The 9,979-nt window shown below is 36.0% G+C and overlaps 1 non-coding gene across 1 annotated transcript; it reads right to left on the bottom strand.

The window, feature by feature from the left end:
* Positions 1-1,152: 1,152 nt before the first annotated feature.
* LOC122115574 lies at positions 1,153-1,258 on the bottom strand. Its single transcript, XR_006148793.1, has one exon. It is a non-coding gene; the product is annotated as a U6 spliceosomal RNA (small nuclear RNA).
* Between the last annotated feature and the right edge of the window lie 8,721 nt (positions 1,259-9,979).

Genomic DNA, 9,979 nt, shown 5'->3' with positions numbered 1-9,979 from the left:
TCGATGGAGCAAATTGTCTATTATGGTCTACAACATTTATCAATTCTATGAGCTTTGCAATAGAGTTATTTCTTCCATATGTAAATTTTTTGTTTTGAAATATGTATATTTCTTTTGTATTGCATAGCGTCAGCTGTTCCCTCTTTCCCACTTGTTCCCTCCCTCCCTCCAGTGACATTGAGTTGCTTAGTTCATTTTGGTCAATGTCCAGTGCAGCTGATGGATCCCACTGTTGTATGTTTTTCCCTGATTCTTTCTAGTTCTGTGTCATCCTCCTGGTTTTCCTTCAGTGTGCACATATGAAGGGGAGAATGGAGTTATTTAGTAGTGATTCGACCAGATGAGTGGAAGTTCTTGGTTTCTTAAGTGTTGTTAATTTTGGCATATCACCTTACATTTTGGATTTAACATCTGCTTATCACGGAGACCATGTGCCATTTGTCTCTTTGCTTTTGGCTTAATTCACTCAACATGATTTCCTGTAGCTTGATTGATTTCCCTACTAATGCCATTATTTTGTCCTTTCTAATGGCTGGAAAATATTCCGTTGTGTATAGTTTCCACAGTTTTTTGATCCATTCATCTCTGGTGGGACATATGAGTTGTTTTCATATCCTGGCTATTGTGAACAGTGCTGCAATAAACATGGAAGTGCATTTGTCCTTGAATATTGGTACCTGTTGTTCAGGATAGATGCCTAGAAGTGGTATGAGTGGGCCATAAGGAAGGTCAATATTTATCTTTCTGAGGACTCACCAGACTGCTTTCCAAAGTGGTTGTGTAAGTGTACATTCACACACACACACACACACACACACAGAGAGAGAGAGAGAGAGAGAGAGAGAGAGAGAGAGAGAGAACATTTTCTTGATCCATTCTTCTACCTGGCAGCATCAGGGTTGGTTCCATATCTTAGCTATGGAAAATAATGCTACAATAAACATTGTTGTGTTGGTAGTTTTAGTATGGACTGGTTTGTGATCATTTGGGAGAATGTCCAAAAGTGAGATTGCTGTATAATAGGGAGCTCTATGTGGAGTCTTTTGAGGAACCTCCAAACTGCTTTCCAAAGTGGATGAACAAGTTTACACTCCCACCAAGAATGCAGTAGGCTTCCCTTCTGGCCATATCCCTTCCAGCATCTGTTGTTTTAAAAATATGGAATGATTCACTAATTTGTGTATCATCCTTGTGCAGGGACCATGTTAATCTTCTCTGTATGTTCCAATTTTAGTGTATGTGCAGCCAAATTGAGCACAAAACATTTTTTATATATAAAGAGTAATTGATTTTCTTAAACTAGACAATTCAACAAAAATAAGTTCAAAAGAATTGTGAAATTTTAGAACCATGTGTTTCTTACATAAGCACACATTTAAGAATAAAGTCAAGATTGACATATCAAAAACAAAATAATTCCAGATATTTGTTGTTCATGAGATTTGTAGGAGGAGGAATTCAATTATTCTACAAAAGGCACTTGTCATAATGATCATTGCAGCAAATGTTAAGGTTTGTTAAAAGTTTTAATGTTTTAAATATGTTTAATTTTGGGATTTGCTTATATATGGCAAAATTAAGACTGTTTGGCAGGTCATAAAAATTTTTGATAAAGTATACAATATTTCTGGTAGCATGTACTAGTAAATATGAACATTTCAGATTTTATAGAAACTTTACTAATGAGAAGTTGTAAAGACTGTGTAAAGAAGCAGAGTGAAGGGTTAAGATTTTAAGTACACAGTTTCTGTTAAATCTTTAGGGCTCCTTTACGTTATATGTTAGTGATGAACAAATAATGATATAATCCACATACAAATGATGAGATGAACTATAAATAGTAATCTTAGTGAATAAATTTAAAGGCTACTTATAGCTTTATCCAGTTTTAAATGTACAGGAATATGAGAAAATAGTAAACTCTACTATGTACACTTCAAATACTGAAAACCCTGGTAATTGTTTTGTTTTTTATTTTAGTAATCATTAATATTTAATTATTGCTTTCTTTATTTATAGCATTTTTCCTTGTTGTAATATAATACAACTTTTTGTGAGTCATGATTAAGAGGTACTTTGAAAATATTATTGGGATGGCCACACAATTTTTCATAGGTGCATGTGAATTTACAAAGACCAAAACTAAAAACAAAATATTGATGAAAAATTATATCAAGTAGAGTCTGAATCAGGAGTGTTGATAAATGTCCACACCTAAAATCTTAACCCTAGGCTGGAGCATCTTATTTAAATATTGTTGAGAATTTCAAGACTTCCTTTATTTAGGGCCCTTAGAAGTATGTACAGCATGCATGTGTACAAAGCCAGTGACAACAGGCAAATATGACTAAGTTTCCCCAAAAACAATCTATGAAGTCAGTAGTTATCTTCCCAAACAGATGAAAAAATGCATCCAAAATGATTCAGTGCACCTACATTTGTGGAGTTATTTAAGTTATGGATTCTTTGTTAGACATATTCTTTTCTTTTAAAAATTGTCAAATATTAGTTTATAATAAACTTTGTCTAGTATTTCTTGGTTCAAAACAGAAATCTTGATACAGTTGATGTCACTTGGCTTTCTTACTATCTCAGTTCAAAGCCAACCTAGGCAGGAAAGTCTGTCACATTCTTATCTGTAACCAAACACCAAAAACGCCAGAAGTGGAGTTTGGCTCAAGTAGTAGAGTCCTAGCTTTGGGGGAAGTTGGCCAGGGAAGACATTTCTTCAGGGACATGGTACAGCCTCTGAGTTCAAGCTCCAGAACAAGGACAAACTAAACAAACAAACAAGAAAAAAATGCACATATTTCTTTGGGACCATCTATAAAGCACTGGTTTGAGAACAGACTCCTTTTGCTGATCATACTCACTGAATCCTGCTTTTTTGGAATACTAATTGCGCTGGAGAATTCAGGACAAGACTAAATGAATTAATAAGTGACTCCTGCAACAACAGAATCATCTCAATAGTGAAATATCCATGCATAAGACAAATTAAAACCTCCAAGTCTTTGTTTCCTTGCAAAAGAAAACTTTTAAAACAATGTTTATTTCCTTTTGTTCTATGCTGGCCTTCAAATGGCAAATTGTTTCCTTTTGAAATACTTTCAAGAAGAAGTTTTCAGACAATTTTTATATGAATAAAGAACACACTCGAAAAAAGTCAGGGACAGTTTCTTCAAGCGTGGATTCTTTTTTTTCTAACAATGAATATATATTTTTTACAGTGAAAATACTGAACAGAGTGGTTACAATTACATGTGCAAGATAATGAGTACAGTTTTTATCAAGCATTGTAGCCTACTCCTTGGTTTCCCCTTCCCGTCCCTAGACATAAAAGAAATGCAAATCAAAACAACATTGAGATATCACCTCACCCCAGTTAGAATGGGTATAATCAAGAACTCTAATAACAACAGATGCTGGAGGGGATGTGCAGTCCCACTTTTGGGCATTTACCCAAATGTTTACAAACTAGACCACACTAAAGCTACGAGCACAACTAAGTTTATTGCAGCATTATTTATAGCTAAGATCTGGAATGAGTACATTTTTTTATCAAGCAATGTAGCCTACTCTTTGGTTTCCCCTTCCCATCCTCCCCTCTCCCCTCCATCCAATCCTCCTCCCCATAACAATAAAGTTGTAAAGTTCGTTTTTGAAATAACGACTTCTACATCTCATTGTTGCAATGGGTCCACCTGTATCCTTATTTAAATGATTCGTTTTTTTTCCATTCCCCTCCAGAAATTATACCGACATCAAATACAGTGAAATCAGGGGTTATTGTTATCCCGTGGGGAAGGGACATAAAAAGCAACAAGGAAATCATCTTATAAATGTGTTAGAAAAAGTCACATGAAAGAACAAAAAACATTCGAATACATATCTTAGGGTTCATTTCCCTAACATCAACTTATCTGATCTTTTTTGTTTGACTCAGACATATACTAGTTATTGTAAATAAGGAAAACCATGGGACCTATGTTTCTTTGGGCGTGGCTTACTTCAATTAATGTAATTTTTCCAAGTCTTTCCAGTTCCTAACAAATGGGGCAATGTCATTCTTTCTGATGGAGGCATAGGATTCCATTGTGTATATATACCACATTTTCTTGATCCATTCATCTACTGAGGGGCATCTGGGTTGGTTCCATACCTTAGGTATGGTAAATAAGGCTGCAATAAACATAGTCGTGCTGGTACCTCTAATGTGGCCTGTTTGTGAACATTTGGGTAAATGCCCAAAAGTGGGATTGCTGGGTCTTAGGGGAGCTCTATGTGGAGTCTTTTGAGGAATCTCCAAGAACCGACCTCAGGACTACTGGAATAGAATTGAAAACCCAGAAATGAACCTACAAACCTATAGCCATCTAGTCTTCGATAAGGGAGCTAAAAAAATTGAAGATAGACACTCTCTTCAGGTAAAATGAATGTTTTCAGGCTTCATAGAACTAGCACAAAGACATCTTTGGACATGAGGTAACACGCCTTTCAGAGACAACTTAGTAAATACAAAATATAAAATTTAAATGACTTATAAAAACATTATTCATGTACATATGGCCATATAAGATAATGTTAAGAAAAATGAAACCCAAGATAGGGACACAACTTGTTTTATTCTTTATTGAAATTGTTTTAAATGTATCTAAAATGTACTATGTGATTTTTTCGTTTCTCCTCCATGTTCTTCCCGCATGATATAACTCCTGTTTTCACTGGATATGATGTTGGTGCCCTGCATCTTGCATATACATTTTTCTAGTGTGGGGAGGAGAAGGGAAACAACAAAATGCTGAAACAAAGATTCAGGATGACCTATTGTAACAATGATATGAACAAGACACTATGTAGAAAACGAATTTTACAACTTGTGGAGGGGAGGGGGAATTGGGCAGATGGGGAGGGAATGGATAACACAGGAAAAACAAAAGAGGATGTAACAATAAGAAATGTACTCATTACCTTACTTATGTAACTCTAAGCCCTCTGTACATTATTTTTTACTATAAAAACATAAAAGAAACCATTATCCATGAGTACATTAACTTCAAATTCCATAAGTGCTCTTAAATTAAATTTAACTTGGAGAAGATTCTCAGAAAAGTTTATTTGTGTGTGTGTTGTGAATTATTTCCCAAGTGTACACAAGTTAACAGTAGAAGAAACAATAGGAATAATAAGAGAAAGAAAAGTTCTGTGTTTAAGTCTAATGGTTCAATATACTATAGAAGACTCTGCAAATAAGACAACATTGAACCAATAAAGCCAAGGCCATTATGTAGATCTATGGGAGTGACATAGAGAAATAATTAATACTAAGAGGAACATGAACGATGAGGCCACTCTCTTTCAACTTCTATCTCTAAATCATGGTTGCTAATCACGCAAATTTGTAAAATGTACAATTGAAGAATAATTCTGGTTCCAAAGCAAGTTAGATATAAGAGCATGGACTTAACTGGAAAAAAAGTCCATGGTGAGAAAGCAGGAATTATACTAGCAATGAACTGGTGGCCAAGATCTCATTTCTTTTTCTTTCTTTCATCTTTTTTCTTTCTTTTTTTTTTTTAATGGTTGAGGCAGGGTTTGAACTCAGCTTGGGAAATATCTCTTCACTCTTCAGCTCAAGACTAGTGCTCTACCTGTTGAGCCACAGCGCCACTTCCAGTTTTCTGGTGGTTAATTGGAGATAAGTGCCTCAGAACATTTCTTTCCTACTCATACAGGATTTGAACTGCAATCCTCAGATCTCAGCCTCCTGAGTACCTAGAATTATAGGCATGAACTCAAGTGATGGAATACTAGTGATGAGCAAGATTGCTGAATGAGGTTGCTGAGGCTTTTGCATACACACATACAAACATACACATACACACAGAGGCACATATATGTGCAAACACACCTGCACAAATAAAACAACTCTCAGAATATGGAGAAATGTTAGAAAACAATAGAAAATATATCCTGAGTAAGACTAGATCAAGTGATAATTTTTAATATTAGAAAGTCCTCAAGTGAAATTTATTCAAAGTTTGATAATATTACATACCTAGGGACCAGAGATAAAAAGAAAGTCAAGTAATCATTATTAAAGGGATTGGATCCATGGAAGAATGAATCAGAGACCCCTGCAGGTGCATCTGAAAATGTTCATATCCTGTGTGAAATGATAGAACATCTTTGAAAATAGTACATAAACAACTTGAGCAGTCAGTCTAATGAATAAGATCATAGGAGAAGTTCAGAATTGCTAGTCTGTATCTAGATTAAATAAACCACCAAACTATGGAAGGGCAATTTGATACAAGCCTGGAATTCTAGCACTCAAGCTAAGACAGGAGATTAGAGAGTGGGATTACATAGTGATACGTTCCCTGGACAAGGTAGTATAATTTTGTCTCAATGAAACAAACCAAACAACAAGAAAGGAATACACAGTTGGAAGTTTGGGCTAATTTTGTCATTTTGTTTTGAGAAGGCAAGTTTCCTATTGAAATGCAACTCATATATAATCCTCAGTTGTGTTTTAAATGCTCTCTGCATTACACAACATTCCTAGATGCAAAATGGCTCGTGATTCCCAATCAAAAATTTGAAAAAATAAGCATCATTCTGTTGGATTTCAAAGAAATAATGAAGGATTACAAAATTTTAAGCCTGGAAAAATAAAAAGTTCATCTAACGTAGGACTTTGTAGACCTTGCTAAATTAGAATTTATATTTAAAATAAATATTTTGGTTGTGTTTCTAATTTCATATTCTATAGGATACTACAAAATTTTTTTTAAGTAGAGGTTTTAATTTACAAATTCACACATGAATCAGGCATTTTATTTGCTTAAAATATTCTTTCAAGCGAGGTATAATTAGAACTTAGTTAATTGATAATTCCAACAGTTCATGTATAAAATGAGATAGTGTGAATAATCTGCACAGAGTTGCTAACAAATAGATGATATTAATTTATTAATTTAGAACAAGCAATTTTTTGAGGCTTTGGTGTAACATGGTATGAAGACAGTAATTGTGTGAGGTCTTGGTTCTTCTATCTATTTGTAATACAGGGAGAAATTTCCTTAATTACATGCCTCTGTATACAATGAGAAAAATGCGAGGTTGGAGTTGGTTTTATTTTTTGGTTTGTCCTCAGGTTTGAACTCTGGGCCTGGCCACTCTCTTTGAGCCGGTTTTTGCTCAAGGCTCATGCCCTACAACTTCAACCTCAGTGGCACTTGAGTCTGGCTTTTCCTGAGAAGTTTATTGGAGATAAGAATCTAAGGAATCTTCCTGACTGGGTGGGCTTTGAACCATAATCTTCTGATCTTAGCCTCCTGAATATCTATGATAGATAAAAATATAAATAATATTTGCAAGTGCTCTGATTTCTAGAAATCAGAAAAATGTTGCAGCAAAGTTTAGTGTAGTGTACTTTCCACAATAGGAAAGGCTTCATATTAGCACAAGTGTAGTATTTTTTCACAATAGTGATAAGCTATTCATGATGTGAATTAAGGGAATTTTAAGGTGCATCATACAAATTGGAAACTGTTGGGCTAGGAAGACGTTATGGCATAAAAGCTTGGGATTGATGATCACAGAAATAATAGCTTACTATGATGAACAAATGTTTACTCTTGAGGAATTAATTATTACACATACTTCGTAGTTATATCCTCCACCAGAATGTGGCTATTTTTTTTGTTGATTTCTCAATATGTAGCACCCCATTAGAAACTGCAGTTATTCAGAATTAAATAACATACAAACAGGTAATGTTTTGAATATCTCTGATATGGAATGTTCAGAATTTGAAAATGAGTACTTAGTATTTGTAAGAACTTTGAAGAACACATATATTCTGTCCTTTTAACAATTATTCAGTTTTAAAAGTTAGGAGTTTCCATAGAATTAAACTGTTTTCTGTTTTACTATGGGACAATATTAACTTATAATTTTTTTTTGAAAATTATGACAGATATATTGTGAAAATATTGTATATTTGGATAACATTCAAGTTGATGAACCTCTGATAAAGAAAGGTGTAATTGATTCAAATTAGATGGCAAATAGTGTTCATTTTTTAAAAGGTAATGCACATAGGATAATATTTACTATAGCAATACAGTGAAAGTATACTTTATGTAACTTATTTTTGTTTAATTTTATTTTTAAGGTGATATATACAGGGGTTGCATTAATTGTAAGGTAGTGAATACATAACATGTACCTCATTTTTCTCACACTTTTCCTTTCCCCCCAAACCCCTCACAAGTTGTAATGTAAATTTCCAACATGTTGTCTTGTGAGTACTGCTATTGCATTGGTTTGCCCTTTGTCCTTTGTCTCCCCAATTTGTTGTTCATCTTGTCTTCTCAAATTAAGATAAATGCATGTGCAATACACACAGTACTGAAATCAAATACAGCAGGGGATAAACTATAGGGGAAAACACAAAAGAAATCACATAGTACATTAAAAAAAATCACAGAGTTCCGGGAAGATGGCGGAGGAGAAGCTGGAATCTGAACAAGCTCTTGCATAGAAAACAGTTTCAGAGTTCCAGTGAACAGTCCCAAGCCAGAGAATCACACCAAGTGTGCCATCACAGGACAGAGAGTTAGTCAAGAGAGGGGAAGCCAAGCAGACACATCTGAGCAGCTGCCGCTGCGGCGGCAGGGTCGCAGCGGCGACCACCGCCGCGGAGGCATACCTGAGACGCAGTCCGGGACAAAGGAGCCAGACGCAGCAGACGAGCGGATTCTACTCAACACCAGCAAGAACCGACAAGGAGCGGACAACTTCATCCTGCACTTTGCAGACCAGAGACGACCCGGGATCCAAGACTCCCCGTGAGTAGAAGCCCCGCTTCCTCACTCCTTCTCTGGGAGCAGAGGAGGGAAGGCCACCCCTCCCCCCCCCCAGCACCGGTGATCTCCATCTTGGATACCGACAAAGCTCGGAGGAGCGGCTAGCTCCAGCTCAGGCCTTGGAATAGAGCTAGTCATTTGGCAGTTCACGGGAACTTGGCGGCCAGGTGACCTCACAGACTCAGTTCCATCCAGGGAGGGGTCGCCCAGCTCAGGCACCAGCCATTGGAGTGGCTCTCCTCGCTGGGTGGCCAGAGCCAGAGGCTGCTCCTCCCTCTAGCAGCCACCACAATCAATTGAAAAACAGAAACCCTGAGAATGGCTCCAGGCTGGGTGCTGTGAGTTTTTTTTTTTCACAAAATAGCCCCAGGGAAAAGCTACTGTTCCTTGAAAGACCTCAACTCTACCCAGAACCTAGCCTCATCACTGCATCCCCCTCTTTTGTGATTCTCAAAGCAGATCACCCTCCCAGTAAACTAACCTGGGAGGGGGATCTCAAAATCTTGGGTAAAGCAGAGCATTTTTCTGCCTGTTCCAACAAACTGACTTAAGGAACCAATCAAGCCACAGGACCTCAAGCTGACCAGAGACTCCAACCAGACTCTGGTTACAGACAAAAGGGAGATACAGGACTCTTCCCACCCCTCCCAAAAAAAAAAAAAAAATCAAAGAACTTTTTTTTTTTTCTTCTTCTTCTTTTCTTTTTTTCTTTTTCTTGTTTTGTTTTTTTTTCGTTTTTTGTTACCTTATATATATATAAAAATTTTTTTTTTTTGCTTTTCTAAAACTTTTATTAATCTTTAATTTTTGCCTCTTCTGAAAAAATAATTGTTTTCCATTAATTTTTTTTTTCTCCTCTTATAATTTTTATTTTAGGAATACGTGAATGTGTGTTTTCTTTTCTTTTCTTGTCTTCTTTCTCTTTTTCATTCATTCTTAATTATCTTTTTGTTTTTGTTTTTTTTTCTAGCTCTACTGAACTTCTGATCTTTTCTTCTCACTTTCCTATCCTTTCCAACTTTTCCTCTTTGTTTACCTTTATGTGACTTAACTCTTGTCCTGCACATCCTCAGATAAACCCGTAGTTAACCAGTAGACCCTAT

The sequence above is a fragment of the Dipodomys spectabilis genome, unplaced genomic scaffold, assembly GCF_019054845.1.
Source record: "Dipodomys spectabilis isolate Male_0828 unplaced genomic scaffold, ASM1905484v1 ptg000121l, whole genome shotgun sequence".
Lineage (NCBI taxonomy): Eukaryota > Metazoa > Chordata > Mammalia > Rodentia > Heteromyidae > Dipodomys > Dipodomys spectabilis.
Note: the sequence above shows the minus strand (reverse complement) of the source record. Positions and strands in the feature narration are given on the sequence as shown.